Below are 19,689 nucleotides of genomic sequence, written 5' to 3' on the forward strand. Positions count from 1 at the left end.
GATGCCGAACATCTGTTGACTCTTACTGTATGCGCAGCGGATAAGTTCTTGGGAAACGTGCAGCACAATTTACAATATACGTGGCTAAAAAAAACTTATGTAGTTGATGTCTGTAGAGAGAAATCCATGGAGGTGACTGCATCAGTAAGAGCACCCACCTATATGATAAATTGATAGGACAACAAAGATTTTGTCCCACCTTTAATACATTCAGAATTGATCAGCGAAACTGGCTATTTCAGCACCCGGATGGGGAGCACTAGGGTACTGAGAGACGTAAACTTTTATAATTTGAATGACAGTGGGTGCAACCGTGTAAACAGAGACGTGCCAAAAGGTACTGCTAACCCAAATAATATCGTTTGATTTACTACCATTAGAGTGAAGCCTCCCAACTTAATATAATAATAAGTTCATTTATCAAGTTCATGGATAATAACAAAAAAGAGGGAGTAAACACCTTTTAAAGGGTGTTCCCTGAAGTTAAAAAGAAAATTTTGTACACTTATTCAAAGTAAAAATGATTAAATGTTCATACAAGAGTGTCTTGAATTTGTTGAGTAACTTGGAAGATTTGGCGTAAATTTACCATTATTCTGTCCAATGGGACTTTCAGGTTAGTTTCTTGACTCTTTGCGTTTTCATCCACACTAAAATATTCCCAATAATTTAAATATTCCTAAAAAATTTTGAGAGGAATTTTATGGGTTTTTTCACAACGTGGCAAAGTTAGTCGGTCTCAGGCAGCGTGGTTTTTTCTCCAGGAACTCGGGTTTTTGGTCCAGCAAACAAAAAATTGACCTCAGAACCACGCAATTTACAAATAGTATACACGGAGCAACATGGCCTTAGTTGCCGATGCTCCTAAACCCAACAAAAACAACAATTCTAGTCATATTTTCATAGCTGGTGTTTCCCCACGGAAGAACACTATAGTCAGATTCAAAGCGACCTACTTGGAGAGAGTTGAATTTACTGAACTCAGGCTGCTAAAATGACCAGAACTATAAAAAGATTGTGAAGATTTGCTTGTCCAGGTTAGATTGCTGTCTAGGCAGATTTCCAAGAATCTGGTATTGAACAGTTTCAACTCGTTTCCTTTATAATGTATTTGGAAGTAGAAGGCTGGGTATTTTTTTTCTTGTCTTGAAAACCGGGTACTGTAATTTGATTTTTTTCGGGTTGAAAATAAGCTGTATTGAGCCATTCCTCCAGTTTAGTGAATATGTAGTTTGTTTTTTGCAGCAGGTCGGGATCTTCGTTTACTATTAGGACTACGATATCACCTGCTGATGGTGAGTTATCAACAAAATGAAACAAAGTATCTCAGGAGAGAGCCATGTTGGCCTTCCTGTAAGGTTCCCTGATGTTGGAGAAGGGGAAAGGGGTTCATTTTACTTGCTTATTTGCTCCTTCTCCGACTTTTCAGAGTAGACAACGTCCAACACCACTAATAACTCAGGCTTTTTAAAAAGTTAGGAACAAATTATAAAAGCCTCATTCGAAGTTATCACTAACGAGAATTCTAATTCTGAAACATGGTTTGTCCTTACAATATGAGTGTTCAAAACCCACCGATTTTCGCGTTTGTTTTTTGTTTTTTTCATGTTATAACAAGTTACCACAATGTTTAGTAGGTATAAAATTTATAAGGATTTAGATAAGAGGGATGGTCAAAAAGTTCTGAGAATGAAATATAAAATGCGAATGCACTGTCATGGAGAAGCAAAACCCGGATCCAACTTTCCTTATCTCTTTCCCCGAATTACAGCTTTTATCTTTGCATAAAGCCTCCATAGTATTCTCCTGTTATTTTTATTTTCGGTGTAAGGTAGTCAGTTAATCATAATCCTTTTGTATCCCAGAAAACTATATCCAACACTTTTCCAGCTGATGGTTGGGCTAAACTTTTTCGGGGCCAGAGATTCCTTGAGCTTCTACTGCATGCTTTCTAATTTGGATTCAGTACCATAAAATTGTGGCCAAGTTTCCTTGCCACTCACTAAACGAAATAAAAATCTATCTGGATTAGAAAGAATTAATTTGAAATTCTGTTTTTATGGCCCTCGTGGGTCCTAGTGTAGGTTCTCTTCACACCGGATGGAAAAGGCATGGATTCCAGTCCCGTCGATGACGTGACTAATTTTTACGGGCCTTTTTCACAACGTGGTTGAGTTAGTCGGTCTCACGCGACGGTAGCATGGTTTTTCGTCCAGAAAACCGGCCTAAGAACACACGCCATTTACAGACAATATACACAGAGCAATATGGCCTTAGTTGCTGATGCTCCTAAAATCCTAATACAACAACAAATATTGTGATGAGATGAGAACCCTCTAATGTTTGCCGTGGATGGAAAGGTTTCTGGGAACCCATTTTGCACAATCTTGGGACAGTCCCAAATGCTCATTATTATTATTAAAATGCTTCTATGGGAAATTTTAAGTTCTGTTTTCTAAATTTTTTTCTTTAACGATGGCAATTGTTTCGAATTGATTGCTTCAGACGGCCGACAACATCTTGGATCATTCTCAAATGATTCTTGCCCTCTTTTGAACTCTACTGACCATCTTGCAGTAGTAGCATAAAAATAATCTATTCTATAATTTTTTAATACATTTTATATACCCTGTTCTCAGAACTTGTTGACCACGCAAGGCATAACCCACAAATAAACTGTTGTCCTTTTGACAACACAAGGCATAATCCACAAATAAAGGCAAGTATTGATCACGAATTCAGATTTAACATTAAAGATTTTACAATCATTAGTTATTCCTTGGTTCAGAAAGAAATATCCCTAAACAGATATTTTAAGTGTTCGATTACCAACTGAATTTTCTCCATATGGAATCAAAGCTGTTGCTGTTGGGTTTTAAGAGCATCAGCGACTAAAGCCATATTGCTTCATGTCTGTAAACTGCGTATGTTTTGAGGTTAATTTTCTGTTTGCTTAAAGAAAAACCCGAGTTTTCATGAGAAAAAGACCATGACATTTGCCTGAGACCGAATAACTCGGCCACGTTGTGAGAAAAGCTCATAAAATTGCACACGTCATCGATGGGACTCGAACTCAGGTCTTTTCCACGTCAATGTTTGTTTTTAAAATAGCGCCTTAGGAACACAATATCACAAAGAATATATTCAAATAAAATCAGGATTGCTTTATGGAAAAGTTTAAAAACAAAAAGAGAATTTACCATGAGATAAGAGATTATAGATTGTTCCTGTTAGCCAAGTATTTTTTTTTAAATTAATTTTTGGAACTTTTTAAATCAGGTTATATTTAATTTGTGAGATTAAGCAACATTCTTACATCTAAAAAAATACTTGTCACATACAAACAAATTACAGTGGTATGGGCTCAGCAGTTTTCAGTGGTGAGAGTCTGAGGGAAGGAAGATAACAAGTCCGAATTAAAAAAACCGTGACCTTAAAACTTACACCTTTGAAAGGCGCGGTAAAAAATTTAAAAAAAAGGAAAAGAAAATTCTCTGTAGCTGTTCCGTGACCCCCGCTGATTAGAAGCCGCATGGCAAGAGTCCGTTGTGTCGAGCAGTGAGGTGAAAAGAATCTGTGTTGACTGTGGGTCATCTGCGGGACTTCGGGTCGCCATTTCCGGGTGAATCCATCCTTCTTGACGTATTTTGTCGGCCTCCGATTAGAATCTGCGAACAGTCAGATAAGGCTGTCCCAGCGGATAAGTGTTGGCGGCCTGATTTCCAATGAGATAGCGATCGGGGAAAGTTAACTGAGGCTGTCCAACCACATTGATTCTGTCACAATGTCTGATGCAGCTTTGTGAGATAAGACAACGGTCTGCTGGCTTGATGCTGAGAAACAGGGCGAGGTGTATTGTCAATCCTTAAATAAATATTAAGTCTTTGACTGAAGTTCAAGGCTTTGGCTACAAATTCCCTAAATCGACGAATTCCATTTATTTCTTATTATACTTAAGGTCAGCATTATTTAAAGTAGAGAAGTCAAACACGTGGCCTGCAACCTCATAAATAATTAGCATAAACTGGTGTATTTCAATAATGCAATAAACCAAACTTGGTGCAACACCATACCATGAAAAGCAAGCCTCAATACCCGACATGGTTGGTACGGTGCAGTCCACTTCAAACATTCTGCAGCTTGGAGTCACACCCAAGTTTTTCCATCTGATGAAAATATCGCATCGAGATTTTACTTCAGATAACCCTTTCCACTCATCCAAAGGGAAAATATCTAGGGGCTTGACACTATCGCAGTGGAACCCTTTATCGCCCAAGAGCGAATTCAACGCAACGGATTCGTATTTGTACAATGAGTCCACTGTTTAATTACATCTTTACTCCTGCGGGTTGATCGCTGTGCTCTGGGTTTCTGTTTCTGGGAACCAGAAACCTAGATCAATTAGAATTAAAAATGGTGGTTTCCAATAATTTTTCCGTTGAAGAATGTATCTCTTCAGGGGCCAGATCCATCAGTGACAACATAAAGGCGAAATTTCCCTCATAAAATAGCCCTTCATAGGAAACCTTTAACATTTTCAATATTTGGGCAAAGATTAACAATATTAATAGCAAAGTTTTATGAATCTAAACATGATATGATTTTTAAGACAAAAAATGTTTAAACATTCCCCGAAATATTCCCTAATTTTATTATTCACGTAATAGCCCAGTAAAGTCATCGACCTCTGTCAGATTCTAAGAAGGACAGGTGTACGATAGGTGTTAACTGTTTATCTGACAGACTATGCGAAGACATGCAGATTAGTGGAACATCAGCCAGGGTGTGTCACCCGAAGTCTCAACAGATGGCGGTGTCAATGAGGAAGGAGGAACAGAGGAATTTATGTCTCCACTCCTCCTCACGACACCTTTGGGTACCGTGCTCAATAAAACTATTGATAACTTTCCGCCTGTCGCTATAGTTAATGGAGAAAACATAAACTACATCTGGCTACAACCCTTAGAGGGTTTATTAAGGCTTCTACCGTCCGTATGGGGTCGCTCTATCATTTATAGGTGTGGTGGCTTTGCTCAAGTACAATCGTATGTCGTCTGTGGCGAGTGGGATGGACAGAAAAATGCCTATTGCTTATCATGATGCTGCTGACATCTTGGTGTAAACTGCGCAAGATGTCTCGAAGTTCAAATTTCTAATGCACGAAGTTCAAAATTCTAATTCCAATGATAAGCAGCAACACATGGCAATTTTTAATTAATATTTTCATTCTTAAAAAGTTTCATTTTTTGAAAGTATATAACAAATTATTTTTTTTACTTTTCTGAATTCCATATTGAGTTCAGTCTTCGGGAAAATTTTTTTGGTTGTGAAGTTATTCATATCATACCAGTACCGGCACTTAACCATAATGGACCTTAGAAGTGGTCTCTACAAGAAACTTCAGAATCCAAAACGCCCTCTTGGTTAGCACAGTCGAATCCCTCATTAACGCAAGGAATTTTTAGGGGCTTTTTCACAACGAGGCTCAGTTAGTCGGTGTCATGCGAGAGTAGTGTGGTTTTTCCTCCCGGTTTGGATTTTTTATCCAGCAAACAGCAAATTGAACACAGAACAGGCAATTCACAGACATATTATATACGACGCCTAAGTCACTCATTCTCTGTTCAAACTCTGTCAGGTCATTCCCTCTCCCCTTTTTCACAACGTACTGAAGGGCATTCATTCCTAGGTGCTGTGGGATGCGTCCACTAGTGGAGAGAAGGATAGCTCATTATTATTATTATTATTATTATTATAGTGCAAGGAAGCCTGAGGCTTATGCTGCACCAGCCAAAAAAAAATTACCTTGAGAGAGAGAGAGAGAGAGAGAGAGAGAGAGAGAGAGAGAGAGAGAGAAGTATGATGATAACCAGCTCAGGACCCTGGGTGTGCCAAGCCCATACTCACCAGATGTGAGCCCCTGGGGTTAATGAGTGTACATCGCATATTTCTGTCCAACCAAGCCATACTTTTTATATTGTCCATTTTGGAGAAGGGGTCTTTTGATTTATCAGGGAGAAAAAGATGTTTGCTGCAAAAAGAGTCACTTAATTGCTTGTATGCTAATACACTGCTCGACAAAATTAACAGATAACGTAGAAAACGTGGTGTAACTCGTGCAGATTTGCGATGAAGCGAGACAAAATTTGGTATGGTGGAGTACCATAGAATAACGATGAAATAAGGAGACAGCGAAAACTTCGGACAGGTTAAGGGACATTTATACATGTTGTATAAGAAATACCAAAAAGGTCACATTACAAAAGTCGATACAAGATGCTCGAAAATATGGACACCAGTATAGCGTATGGTCCCCTCCAATGGCTAAACAGGACTGACAGCGGTGAACTATGCTTCATATAAGGATGTCTATAAGATTCTATGACAACAAATCCCACTCTTCCACAAGCGCAGACCTCAGGTCCCAAAGTGGCCAAAGAGTTGGCTGTAGGCATGCAATGCGTCGCCCAAGGGTGTCCTACATATGTTCGATCGGATTTCAGTCTGGTGATGGTGAAGCCACGGCAGTCGCCGGATATCTTCAGTTTCAAGATATCCCTTCATCACTTGAGCTCTATGTGCAATGGCGTTGTCATGCATGAAAAGAAAATCTAGGCCAACCGCACCCCTAAAAAGTCGCACATAGGGTACGAGGATCTACCAGTTAGTTTAACTTCTGTTCCGGGTAAAATAATAGAGTCGCTGGTTAAAGATTCATTGCAGGATCATCTAGACAAGACTGCAGCAATAATTCAAACACAGCATGGGTTTGTTAAGGGAAAGTCTTGTCTGACAAATTTGATTGGTTATTATGATGTGGTCACAAAGGAACTGGATGCAAAAAATAATTTTGATATCATATACTTGGATTTCAGGAAAGCTTTTGACACTGTTGCGCATGGAAGACTATTGTACAAATTGGAGCAGAATGGTATTAAGGGTAAGTTGCTACAATGGATAAAAGGATGGTTAAGTGGGAGAAGACAGAGGGTGGTAATCAATGGGTGCTGCTCTTCGTGGACTAATGTTATTAGTGGAGTCCCACAGGGTTCGGTGTTGGGTCCACTGTTGTTTTGTGTATTTATCAATGATATTGATGAAGGTATATCAGGCTTAATGTAGAAGTTTGCAGATGACACAAAGGTTGGCAGGGTTGTTAATGACAGTAATGGCAGTGTGCTACTGCAACAGGATCTAGATAATTTGGGCAGATGGGCTAAGAAGTGGCAACTGAAGTTCAACCTTGACAAATGCAAAGTACTGCATATGGGTAGAAGTAACCCCAGAGAAACGTACCAACTGTGTGGTACTATACTTAAGGTGGTAGAAAATGAAAAAGACCTGGGAGTAATTGTGCAGTCAGATATGAAGTTTTCTGAGCAGTGCAGACAGGCTGCTAGGGCGGGTCATGGGGTTTTGTCAATGATATATAGGAATTTTGCTAGCAGGGAAAAGGAGGTGATTCTCCCTCTGTATAAGGCAATGGTCAGGCCACGCCTTGAGTACTGCGTACAGGTCTGGAGGCCTCATTTTAGGAAGGATGTAGATTTGCTTGAGCGTGTACAGAGAAGAGCAACGCGATTGGTGAGGGGAATGAAGGGATTCTCTTACCAAGAGAGGCTTAAGTTCTGCAAATTGCAGTGGCTGGAGACTAGGCACCTGCGCGGTGATCTGATTGAGGTCTATAAGGCCTTGAATGGGTTGAGCACACTGAATTCTGATGGGATCCTTCCACTTGTTCAGATTACCAACCTACGGGGACATAAGTTCAAATTAAGAAAGGACAGATGTAGAATAGATGTGCGGAAATTTGCCTTTAGCCAGCGGGTGGTTAATTGCTGGAACAAACTTCCATCTGTCGTTGTGGAAGTTGATAGGTTAAATAAATTTAAGGAGGAACTGGACAGGCATTTGGAGGGAATGGTGTGATTTTTTTTTTTTTGGCTGATGCTGCATAAGCTCCTACACTTGCTTTCTTGCATCATGTGCCGCTACTACTACTACTACTACTATCTGTTCTCGGTATCTTTGCCCAATCAGAAACTTGAAGAATGCTACAGCCGTTGATCATTATTCCTCCCCCTCACACGAGAACACTGCCTCCACCGTAAGTGTCCCTTTCTCTGATGTTAGAGGGATGGTACCCATTCCATTGTCTCCAGATGAAATAATGTCTATTATTCTTTTGGTCTATTAACCTTTTGTTCTGTTAATTTTGTCGAGCAGTGTACTATACTTGGTTTTATGTGAAACTATATGCAGCTTCCATTAATTTGAAATACATTTGAAAAGAAAATAAAGGGGTGTTTAGCGACAAGCGCTGGAACTGTTTGGATTTCGGTATAAAGGTTGGCATTGACTGGCAACTGGAATAGAAATCAGTGACTTAAAGATTTAAAAAACGGGGGGGGAAGTGAATCATTCTCTGGTACATCAGTACTTTTCTCATGTATATAGATTCTCGTGAATCACATTTGTTTCTGTAATGGATAATAAATCTATTTTATCAAAGTGGTTTTGTGTTTTATTTGAAGCTTCGATCAGAAGTTGTCATTCTGAGCCAATTAACACCCCTCAGTCGATCCCCTGAAGCAAAATAACTATGTAATCCTTAAATTATCTAATCTCAATCCTTGTATCCATACCGATCAGGAATTCAGTTATATACTGTAGTAGACAAAAAAAAATTCCCAACAATTCAGTTATATACTGTAGTAGACAAAAAAAAATTCCCAACAATTCAGTTATATACTGTAGTAGACAAAAAAAAAAAAAAATAATTTCCCAACAATGTTTATTGATAATTATTATATACAATAACACAATGAGTATGTGGGCTACGAAATATCCCGTAGTCTTGGAAACACAAACAGAATATAAAAAATACAGTACAGAAATATTTATATATTTACTCAAGATATGTTTATTCGCTCAGACAGGACTGTTCACCTCACTGATCGCGCTGCAGATGATTATGGAAAAATTACAGGATTTCAGTCCACACACCCATGTAGCAGTTTTCCGGTTTCGAACGCCGTGTCGGTTATTTTGTCTTCGTAGATTGGGGGAAAGGTGAGGTGGGTAATTTGGATTACCCAACATCAACTTAAGAAGTCACATGGCCACTTTACGATCATTGAACGAAATAACGGCGAAGGTAAAATTCCTTTGGGAAAAACGGACATAATTAGAAGACCAAAAAATCCTTGGAAGCACACCCTAAGAGAGGGGAAGGTCTGATCTCATCAGTCCCATAATAGCGTCCTCGGAGGGGCCTCAAAAGGGACTCAAAGCAAGGGAGGAGAATCATGAAACACTGTCGCATTTAATGTCTATTTTAGCACCTTGTGGGTAATGGTTCCTCATACCGACCCACGGGGGTGTAGAAGCGGAACTATCAGAGAGAGAGAGAGAGAGAGAGAGAGGGCACTCGTTGACAGAGCACTGGAAGGCGATTGTGTCTTCTCAACCCGAAATTGGCTCGAAAAAGGTGGGAAAAATAAAGGGTGGTTATCTCTCGGGGGCGTTCAAATAATCCGGGTCACAGCCGCCGGAGGTACGCGCCTGTCTCGCAAGCGATCCAAGAAGAAAAGAGAAGAGCACTCCAAGGATACGTTTACACGGCAAAAAGGTCGAGTTGCGGACGGGCGTGGACGTTCGCTAAGCCTAAATCATGACAAGCAACAACGCACGCCTTTGACACATCCCTGACGGCAATGTGGTTGCGTCACAGGCTTAATTCAGAATGGAATGAGAAGGGGCGCCGTAATGATTTTCCCTGTAATATGTACAAGGGGGGAGGAGGAGGGAGGGGGTTCTGATCCCAGGTGGGAGCAGTTCGAAGCGGTAAGCCCTCCATTGTGTATAACGTTCGGGGTGTTCTATTTGTGACATTAATCCGCTTCGGGAATGTAAAAGAGCCCCCGTGACCTACGGGGTTCATTACGAGTGTTGCTCCAGAGCTGTGGGCAGAAAGTGTGAGTTATGCGATGACGTAAGAAACGCGGTCTTTTGGTGGAATTCGGACCGACTTAAAATGTTTTAAATCTCAAAAGAAATGTGTTTTAATTAACTTTTATAGAAAGTAGAGCTGATCCGGCCCTGACAACTGATTCGTCCTTCTGAGTTAAGAAGATTTACTTCTTTCTGTGCCGATTCGACTGCGCATTGTTTGTCGACTGGTGGAATATCTGGAAAATCGAGTTTCACGGAAGATGTAAAAAATTATAACAAAAAAAATAAATAAATAAAAATTGCGAGTGAAACTTAATAGAGATGGCAGGCTGGTAGTTTTTACAACAAAAACATGTTTGCTGTTATAGAAGCAAGACAGATTAAAGACAACTTGTGGGATGAAGTGTGACAAATCGTCTATGGGGAGTTTTGGTGTCTGCCTACGCAACAATGGAAATGACACACGGGGGTGAGAGACGATCTGTCTGCGTGCTTCAACAATGACTGGCAGAGACCAGGAGCTTTAATATCCGCCCACGCCAAATCCGCGGGATACAACGGGTATCGGATTGCATAATAGGAGTATACTGGCGTAAAAATAAAAATGGAAAACAGAACTGCATGTCCCAAGTACACGTGCACTGGGAAAAAGTGATTTCAACTTGGGATGGTTTCGAAAAGCTTCTTTTTTTCTCTCTATTTATTCTCCAGGAGGTGAGGAGAAGACAAATCGTTTGTCTTCTTTCATACAGACTTCTTTCCAAGCGCTCATCGGAGAGAGATATCCTTCGAAGTAGTCTCTTTGGCAATGTCTACAATGATTTTGCAGCTTTTGGGAGGATTATTGATAAGTTATTTGGGAATTGCCAATAGTTCCTGGGTCGTATAATTTCGTTGCAAATCTGTGACATTTCAAGGAATTTAAACTTGGGGATAAAATTTATATTGAGCTAAATTTGGTGAGTATTGTTGGATGAGGGAACATAGTGATGGAATCGATTTAAATGAATCTTGAAGTGTCTTAAGATGAACATTGGAGCATTCTTCTTCGAGGAATGTTTTAAGTGCCTTGAGTGCAGAAGGCTAAGGAAATCGGCTTCTCACTCTATTCTCCAAATATTCCCACAGCGGTTCAGTAATGTTGGTATGGTGATTGTGCAGGCCATGGGATATGCTTAGTCTCAATTTCATCCAACTCAAACAAAGACTGGACACAGCTGTGTGCACTGGAGCATTATCATCTTTAAACATGACATCGTTTGTGGGAAACAAACGTTTGTACCATGGGATGAACTCGGTCACTCAGAATATCAAGGTAATCAGTAGTAGTAATCAACCCATCCAGGACGATGATATGACATAAAGTAGCTCTGGATACATTAAAAAAAATGAGCAATTTTAATTACTGATGCCCGTGCTAAACGTGCACTAGCAATTTGATCTCTTTCAGATCGGTTGGCCATTTTATTCACGTACCTTTTTTGTATCACCTCTAAATAAACATCAAAAAATAATAAATAAATACATTTTCTGTTTGTACTCAGGGACGGTCGTCCTGGAGTACAAACAGAAAAACTCCTGTCACCAACTTCGGGGTGTTTAAAAACTCTAGATCTAATCTCCTGGGCTTCCTAGCCCAGGGGTGTCCAACCCTTCGTTCCTTCCCTGCCTTCCTCATCTGGAGCCCTACATAGGACTCTTGGCACACTTGGCAACTAACTTTTACTTTTGTATCCACAACCACTATTATGTCATTAGGAAACACTGCCCACGCTATGCAAACCTCACTTGAGGTAAGACCTCTATGCTGGCACAACACTGTGCGGGATCTTCTCCACCCTTGCAAACTCCCTCCTTGGGTAGGATTCTTGCTGGCGCTGCTCGGCAGTGCGGAATTGCGACCCCCAGCAGGAGTATTCATTTGCTGGCGCTCCTAAGTGCGGGATTCTGAACCTTGCTAACCCCTGTGTGGATACCTCATCTGCATACCCCACTTGAGATAGATTCTTATTGCTGGCACTCCTCTAGAGTGCAGGGCGATATTTCTTTAACATGCCTGAGTAGGAACAACCTATCTTGCAAACCCTCACAAGGGTAGGACTTTTTTTTTCGCTGAACCATACACCTTCAGGTGTGGGCTTTCTTTGCTCCTCTTCCCATAGATTGTGTCAGGTGCTACTGAAACCCTCAGGTGTAGGATGACCATGCACCTGTATACCGTAAAGTGGATCAGATGCCACTGGCACCTTCGGATGTGGGATACCAAATGGCGTTCCTCTTTGCAGGGTTCTCTGCCCTGCAAACTTTTAACTTTCCCTGAGTTTGGGTGGGCTTCCTGGCCCAGGGGTGCTTAACCCTACGGTCCTTCTCTGCCTTCCTCATATGGAGGACGCCTTCTTTCCTCGTCCTTCCATCTTCCTTCCCGCTTTGACTCCCATTCTTCCACTATCACCCTTCATCACACTTTTTTTTCTTTTTTGGACTCCGTTCAGGAAGCTCAGCCGACCTCGGCGGAGACCAACTAGAGAATGATGGGCAGCCTGACTCACCTCCCAGTGGTGATGGCGGGCAATGTAGAGTCCTATTAGGAGAGGGGGGGGCTTGAGGTCAAGTAGCCAGAAAAACAACAGAATTCAACACAATACTATACACATACAACATGCCACACACACTTCTGGCATTTATAGAGTTTTGTATACTTCACAAGGGTACTGATGGCGCAGTTGTAGTAGACCACCGATGGCGCCTTACCCCCCCCCCCCCCAAACAATATGCCACTATGTTCTGGTCATCACTCTACGTCGTCTGGCAGTTAAAGCCAGATGTTAGTTTTCTGCAAATGTTGAAAATCTTATTTGAACTTTTACGGCATTTTGATTGGCTGAAGATAAAGCTGATCACTCTGCATCCTTTTCTTCTAACTCTTGTATTGACGATCTTGCTAGACCATCCCCAACCATTTCCCACTAATTCCATTCAATGGCTCCTGTAGTCTTCTGTCAAACGGATATCAGAACTTTGAACAATATTGATGCCAAGAAAGCTCCAGGTCCTAATGGCATTTCTCCATTTGTTCTCAAAACCTGCGCACCTGATCTTGCTCCTGTTCTGTGTAGCCTTTTCACACTTTCTTAATTGTGCTGTTTTTCCTTCTGCTTGGAAATTTGCTCATATGAAATGTCAAGAGAAACTCAAGAAGTTGCCTTGACATTTCTAAGGCTTTTGACGGTGTTTGGCATAAAGGTCTTCTAAACAAGCTTCCATCTTATGGATTACCGACTGATTTTTGCAACTGGGTATCCGTCTTCCAACTTCTCAACTAATGCTGGTGTTCCCCAAAGTTCAATTATCTCTCTCTCCCACCCTTTTCCTTTTGTATATTAATGAACTTCTTCCACTGACAGGAAAATCCTCTCCACAGTTTTGCTGAAAGCACATTGTGATAACACATTGCATTCCACCTTCCGGTTTGAGAAAACTTTCTCTGCGTAAACAGCTTCAACTGCTCGAATACCCACCTCCAAATCCTTAAATGTTGATCTCTGTGTAATTCCTCTGTGGGATAAAGACAACTTAGTTAATTTCAATCCTTCTAAAACTTAGCCCTGTCTTATATACAGATTTTTAAGCAAGATCACAAGCCCTCGTGGGTAGCAGAGTTGGTAGAATAGCCGTCCTCCCCAAACCGAGTGGAAAAGACCTGAATTCGAATCCTGTCGATTATATGAGGAATTTTTATCGACCGTGTTCATAATTTGGCTGAGTTAGTCGGTCTCAGGTGAGGGTAGCATGGTTTTCTCTCCCGGAAACTCGGGTTTTTTGTCCAGCACACAAAAAATCGACCTCAGAACACATGAAATTTTCAGACAGTATACACGGAGCAATATGGTCTTAGTTGCTGATGCTCTTAAAACCCTACAACAACAACAACAACAACAATTCCGGAATCATTTTAAAATTTTGCAGGATCTCGTATTCGACGCTAAGGAAAGTGTTGAATCGAGTAGTAGACGCACAAGCTCAAGCGAGAGATGATAGATTCATCTTAGGACACATTGCGTAAATACGGTTGGATGATAAACTCCAGTAAGTTTTTGCCTTTCTGTCCAGAAAGGTTACGAGGGAAGTGATGGGAGAAACGTGAGTTGTTCAACCCAGGTAACTTCTAAATCAAAGTGATGAGTGCCTCTGTTGACAGGGAGGCTGTCCAGGTAGTCTGTAGTGTTGTTTTACTGGTTTTTGTTTGAAAAAGGGATCTGAGCGAATTTAACCCTTAACCAGTACATTTAAGGTATGCTGTTATACGCCACATTTGCCCAAAAGCAACTACGGCTGTGAGGCGTCAGTTTACTGTATCTCTAATTACATGTATTCTTTGGTTGTTTTGTTGTTTCTTGGAATGAAAACCCGAATTTCCCGGAGAGAAAACGCAATAACACTGAAGCAAGTGTCACTGTGCCTCTCAAAGATCTGTTCTCTAAAAATCCTTAGTATGAGGTTGTATTTTTGAAGTGCTCCTCGAGAATTATAAGTACGAGTTGGTGGAAAGTTTGTCATATATTTGAGCAGAGACAAGTTGAATACAGTGAAGTATGGGAGAACAGAAGAGATTTAAAGCAGCCAACTAAAAGGAAAACGTGGATGTCACGAAACTAGAAGCATAGTACCATCAACAAATTTTTGCCAAAAAAAAAAAAAAAAAGGAAAAGGATCAAAATTTATTAATAAAAGCGTGAAATTTGAATGTGGTAAGGCTAGACCCTCTGAACACAAGAAAATATTTTGATCTAAGCAGTTTAAATGGAGTCGAGAATACACAGAAAATAAACTCCAGTCTCGAATGATTTAGAGGTGACAACTCCAGAAATATGCCAAAAAACTGAAGAAAGACCTGGATATGAAAGACTGATGCATTAAAATGTCTATGATTGCCATACATCAATGTTCCAACTTTACTATAGATCAATATTACAACCTTGCCATAAATCGATAATCCAACCTTGCTATAGATCAAAATAAGCTTGGCCATATCAAAAGTGAATTCTCGCTCGATGCCAAGGAGCTCAATCTTCTTCAGAAATAGTGCAGGCTCAATTTTGTGAGTAGAATTTTTAGACGTGTATGATGCAGATCTACGAGTACAAGAGTTTCTTTCAAGAATTGTATTTTGTGATGAAATGTGGATTCATCACTCGGATTAAAAAAAAAAAAAAAAAACAGTCCATGCAATAGAAACACCACGTGCCACCACTGCTCAAAAAATTCTGAACACTTAACCCTACACCAGGAATATCAAGTCACAATTTCATGGGAGTGGAAAGAATTCTTTGACAGACTTTTGACATTCTTTTAAGTAATACCACATAAGAAAACAATCAGTGGAGATTCCAAAGTAACTCGCAAAAATTTAAAGGGGACCATAAAGGAGTGAAGCAGAGGGAAAGTGCTCCAAGTGTCTTACTTCTTCATGGCAATGCTCTTGCACATAAGTCCCATAAAGCAATTGTTGGTCTGAGAGATTGCGATTGCAGAAGTTGCACTCTATATTCCAGACCTTGCCCCAGTGATTATTTCCTCTTTGGAAATCTGAAGAAACACTTGTGCATCGCTTTTCAAGCGATGATGACCTCAAGAAAGCTGTAAATGGCTTTTACAGAGACAAGAACATCCTCGTGGGTAGCACAGTTGATATAATCAGCATCCTCCCTACACTGGGTGGAAAAGACTTGAGTTCGATTCGAATTTCGTAAATATCACCAGGAATTTTTATGGCGTTTTTCACAACGTAGGGCAATTTACTGACAATATATAGGGTGCAATATGGCCTAAGATGCTTTGATTCTTTGACTTCAAAAAGGAGAACATGTATTGACCTCAAGAATACATGTACTGAAAACAAATATGCTAAGCTGTTTCTTTATTATCAATGTATATAACATTCTTGTGTGCCCTTCTTATACATTCACCAAGTTTTTTGAAGCCTCGCATGCTACTCTGTGGAGAAGCAAAGACTAATTTACTTATATTAACTGCAGAAGCAAGGGGCAGAATCACGTTGGTCCACTGGATGTTGATGATCTTGTTCAGGTTGCTAACAAACAATAGGTACTTTGCACCTACATTAACACAAGAGGACTTCTTTAGGGAATGGAATGCCAGAAGTTCTTCAAAATCTAACAGGGGGCTAAATGGTTTTGTGATAACTGAAAGTGGAAGAGAAATTTCTGAAGTTAAAAGTAAGAAAGACACTTGGGATGGATGGGGTCTATCCAATTATATTAACAGAGGCAGCAAGGGAAGTAAGCAAACCGTTAGCCATAATTATGAGAAACTCTTTGGATTCACAGGAGGTTCCTATATACTGGAGATGTGCGAACGTATCTCCAATTCCCAACGGGGGATCAAAAGGTGACATGAGTAATTACAGACTACTTACCTTAACTTCTGTTATAGGAAAAATAATCGAGTCACTGGTTAAAGACGTAATGCAGGACCATCTAGACAGGAATGCAATTATACTGCCGTCGTGGCATGGATTTGATAATGGCGCTCTCATCCGACCAATCTGATTGGATATTATGATGCAGCAACATAGGATCTGGATTCAAAAAATAATTTTGATATCATATACTTGGATTTCAGGAAAACCTTTGATAATGTTGAACATAAAAGACTGCTGTACAAATAGGAGCAGGGCAGCATTAAAGGAAAGTTACTTCTTTGAAAAAATGGATGGTTGAGTATAAAAAGACAGAGAGTGGTTATTGATGGACTCTCCTCTTCGCCTAGGGGACTCCATTAATGTTATTAATGTAGTCCTCTAGGGTTCATGCAAGACAAATTGTTGCTTTCTACATTTATTAAGGTATTGATGAAGGCTTAATGTCTTAAGTTTGCAGATGATACAAAATTTGGCAGCGTGGTTAATGACAGCAATCAAATTCAGCTACTGCAACAAGATCTAGAAAAAATAGGCAGATAGTTTGAGAAATGGCAGTTGAAGTTTAACTTTCAAAAATGCAAGTTACTGTAAATGGGTAATCCCAGATTAATGTGCCAACTGCATGGTACTGCACTCAGAGTATTGGAAAATTTAAGACTTCAGGGTGATGGTGCAGTCAGATATGAAGTCCTCTGAAAAGTGCAGACAAGCTGCCAGGACAACTGATGAGGTTTTGTCAACGACAAACAGGAACTGTACTAGTGTGTATAAGGAGGCGATTGTTCCATTGTACAAGATAAAGGTTGGGCCGCATCTTCAATAGTGCATACAGGTTTAAAGTCCTTATTAGGAAGGATGTAGATTGCTGGAACAGATGTAGAGAAGGGCGACAAGATTACTGAAGGGAAAAAAGGTTGGTCTTACCAAGAAAGGCTCCAGTTCTGCAAATTGCCGTCTAGAGACTAGGCATCTGCAAGGTTATCTGGTCGAGGTGTTTAAGGTCTTGAATGGATTTAGCAAGCTCAATGATGATGGCATTCTTCCTCTTGCTCAGACTACAGAACATGAGTGGGCATAACTTCAAATTGAGAAATAATGGTTTCAGGATAGATGTGGAAATTTGCCTTCAGTCAGCGGGTGGTTGATTGTTGCAACGGACTTCTACGTGTGGTTGTGGAGGTGGGTAGGCGAATTAAAAAAGCTTCCCATAGATGTGATGTGGGAAGTTTTATTTTTTGGCTGATGCTTTATAATCTTGCTATCTTGCATCATTTGCCGCTACTAATATGGGCCCCGCTATTAGAAATGTCAGAATGACTAGGTGATTAAGGGCCGAACCTTAGTGACTTTGAGGTAGTAGAGATATAAATATGGATATAAATATGATATGAGATAGAACAACAGCATATGAAAATTTAAATGAAAGTACTCTACTAACGATCGCTTCAGTTGGCAATGGCACACAGGAGATGGCGCCACATACAGAATTTAAACTTCTTTTAATAATAATTAAGAAGCCAAAAACAAAAAAAAAAAAGTAATTTATAGAAAAAATAACAAAAAGAAACGCTGTATCAAAATTAAAGTCAGAGGAGAAGAAAAATGAAAGTAATCCTTGCCTTACTTTAATATTCTAGCTTTCCTTGTTCACGTGACTTGCAATGTAGGTGGCACAAGCAGCCATCTAACAGAGATGTGGCTTTCTCACCCACACGTCATATGTTAAGCTCTTTACATTGACAGCAACATTGAACCCGACAACTAGGGAAGTCATAAATGTCCAAACATAAGCCACGCCGCTTATTACGTTTAGCTTGAAGACAAATACTACAAATGACTGCAGCAGTCTACCCACCGTTTTTATGATGAAGAGCCCGTTCATTGTCCTTACCGGTAGTCTATCCATATAATCTAATGGATAATAAATCTAGTGACGTTGGAACGCCTGTCCACGTAGCCCGGCTAGCAGTAAGATCACGTGAAGCCCACTTTCAGTCCCTTTCCAGAAAGCAACAGTTATAGTGACGCGTTTGTTCCATTGTGACGTAGTCGACAACAATTGTTTCTAAATACACGCGCTTGTATAAGCGCGTGAGTAAAATATGCGTTATTATTGGTTATAGGAAGAACGCGAGAAGTGATTGCTACCTTACTATTTGCATTGGACCCAATTAAATGACTGGTTTGGTTCGGCAGCGAAACGGGGACAAGTCAAATTACACACCTGTCACACGAGGGACACTTTCGAATGATGTATATATATATCGGTCGCAGTCTTTGTCACCGTATAATTGACAATCATTTTATTAGTAGTTGTCACCCAGAACGCTTAACGACACGTAAATTATTAATTATTGTACGATAAACCGACCAGCAATTATGGGAACATTAGAGAGAATTACAGCTATTATCTTTTCACCAAATATTATCACATTATGGAAGCATGTTGGGGTTACCACAACGCGGGCTTGCTTATCACTTGGGGGAACTTTAATCTATCAGGACAGTTTTCAATAAAAAGAAGAGGAACAGTGTTTAATGAACACCGATAAGTTCTTTTTTATTACACTTTAATTAAAATGGTCATCCCAAGATGGCGGCTAACTAAAGATACTTAAATGTCAATTTTTGTACTTAATTAATTGAGCGATCTTAGTGGGTTTCTTTTATTACATTACCTGCCGTCGCGTGCGTAATTAGCAGGTGGCCGAAATGACTTCCCAAAAGCCCTTCGCACCAGCCGCAGTTCCCTTTAGTCACTGACTGAGTATTCGAGGCCTCTCATTTGTGTGATAGACAGAATGTCGAAATCCAAATTAACTTGCACCCATCTGCAAAAAAAGTACAATCAGACCGAACAAGGGAGAAGGCTGGGATTTCCCGCCAGCTACTCATCCCGTTCAGCTTGACTGCACTTGGGGTTATCCTTTAATTTGCAGCGACAGGCAATACTTCTTCCCTGCAACACTGCACCTTCGTCATACTAATTACTACCAATCAGCCGGGTCGAGGTCGTTTCGCAGTTACCTAGCAACCCAACACGAGTAAACGGTCAATTGAGATCTCAGCGTTATTCCCGCGTGAAGGTTCCGGTGGCTGTTATTGTGCCCGAGCAATACCCAGACGTCCCGGCGAGCCGTTAGCAAAAGACCGAGTCGTCGTGTGATGCAGTAAATCAAAGCGGTCAGCAGACGGTACACCGTAGGGCGTGACACAAGTATTTCAAGGTCATAAAAAGCGTTCCTCCTTTTTCATCTAACCCCCTCTTGGAACTAAAGCGTAACCTTCCCTTT

General features: G+C 40.4%; 1 pseudogene across 1 annotated transcript in view; it reads right to left on the minus strand.

The window, feature by feature from the left end:
• The window catches only part of LOC150082353 (chitin deacetylase 1 pseudogene), a 164,716-nt pseudogene extending 146,601 nt beyond the window's left edge, over positions 1-18,115 (minus strand). Inside the window, exon 1 of the transcript XR_016547319.1 lies at positions 18,021-18,115. The product of XR_016547319.1 is annotated as a chitin deacetylase 1 pseudogene (transcript). The remainder of the gene's footprint in view (positions 1-18,020) is intronic.
• Between the last annotated feature and the right edge of the window lie 1,574 nt (positions 18,116-19,689).

The sequence above is a fragment of the Mastigoproctus giganteus genome, chromosome 8 (assembly GCF_048544385.1).
Source record: "Mastigoproctus giganteus isolate SK-2022 chromosome 8, ASM4854438v1, whole genome shotgun sequence".
In the NCBI taxonomy this organism is placed as follows: Eukaryota; Metazoa; Arthropoda; class Arachnida; order Uropygi; family Thelyphonidae; genus Mastigoproctus; species Mastigoproctus giganteus.